The sequence below is a fragment of the Triticum dicoccoides genome, chromosome 6A (genome assembly GCF_002162155.2).
Source record: "Triticum dicoccoides isolate Atlit2015 ecotype Zavitan chromosome 6A, WEW_v2.0, whole genome shotgun sequence".
Lineage (NCBI taxonomy): Eukaryota > Viridiplantae > Streptophyta > Magnoliopsida > Poales > Poaceae > Triticum > Triticum dicoccoides.
Window position 1 is genome coordinate 581,527,821 of NC_041390.1, and position 1,435 is coordinate 581,529,255.

Genomic DNA, 1,435 nt, shown 5'->3' on the forward strand with positions numbered 1-1,435 from the left:
TCTCAAGAGCTCGCCAGAATGGTCGCCCACAGGGTATGCTCCTCCTTCCTCTCTCTCTCTCTCTCTTCCCCGCCCCGCCGTCCTCCCCCAGTCCTCTAGATCCGTCGCGCCATCGATCTTACCCCCATCGTGGTTGACCTCTCTATGTTTGCGTGCAGTTCCACCAGTACCAGGTGGTGGGTCGCGCGCTGCCAACCCCCGGCGATGAGCAGCCCAAGATCTACCGCATGAAGCTCTGGGCCACCAACGAGGTCCGCGCCAAGTCCAAGTTCTGGTCAGTCTCCTCCCCCGACCTCGATCTTCCTCGCGCGCTGGTTTCATCGGCGCTTATGTGTTTGATTGTTTGGTTGTTTGCACGCAGGTACTTCCTGAGGAAGCTCAAGAAGGTGAAGAAGGCCAACGGCTAGATGCTCGCCATCAACGAGGTATATCACTTCTCTCCAGTTGCCATGATCCGTGGATGCAACTTTAACTGTGTTGGCTGGTACTAACTACCGTGGTTGTGCAATAGATCATTTTTGGTACCGTGTTGGTCTTGTGTATGGCGAAGACACTTGATTTTAGTTGCTGCATAGGGAGATGTATGCAGCGTCGCAGTGTTCTAGCTTTAACCAAACGGTAGAATAATATTGTTTCTGTGGATCGTGCCGAGGTTTTGGTGGTTTCTACTGAAGGTCCTTGGTTCCTTACTAGGTCATGTATATTGGTCGTGACCTCACTTGTATGTTAGGTTTAGTTCGTGTGTTCTGTGATGTTGCTGAAATAGGGTATTTGGTAGATTTATACCAGATCATGTAAGTTGGTTCTGGCCTCATTCGGTGTGAATTTAAATTGAACGAGCTGCTCTCTTAAACAACACTGCGACACTAAGTTCACTTTGCTCTTGTCTTGTTATGTAATAAGTGTTCTCAGTTGGTATCAAATGCGGTACCCTGTTCACCCTGCTTCTGTTATGTTACAAGTGTTTTGAATTAAGTCCATAAATGATTGTTGTCTAGTGCACACAGTAGCACTGCAAAATGCAAGTATGCTGGTTATTTTTTGAAAACTCTACATCTTATTTCTAGCATCTTATACATGTAAAAAGAGAGTTAGAAAATGTGAATTAAGTGTAACCATGAGCTTTGTTTGTTCTTGTACTCTTTGTATGTTCCTGGTCGCCACCACCGACTGCAAGCGGGGGTCTTGGTCCTCTCCCTCGTCGTCCTCGGCGGCGGCATCGCGGCTTGGCGCCATCGCCGTGCCCTGCATCAACGTCACGATCAGCTTCACGGATCGCCGTCTTCACGGTACGCACGCACACATTTCTGAAATCCACAGTCAACAGTTTGGTGTACGCGCTGACTACTGAATCATGAGACATGCGTGTGGTTGTGCTTGTGCAGAGGTTGGTCGAAGAGGGCTGGAGTTCATGTCGTTCCTGCTGTCCCTGTTC

The 1,435-nt window shown here is 49.0% G+C and overlaps 1 long non-coding RNA gene across 1 annotated transcript; it reads left to right on the forward strand.

Annotated features, from left to right (window-relative positions):
* The first annotated feature begins 2 nt into the window (after positions 1–2).
* On the forward strand, positions 3–425 carry LOC119315253. The gene is made up of 3 exons (XR_005152655.1): positions 3–33; positions 159–274; positions 362–425. It is a non-coding gene; the product is annotated as an uncharacterized LOC119315253 (long non-coding RNA).
* The last annotated feature ends 1,010 nt before the right edge of the window (positions 426–1,435 follow it).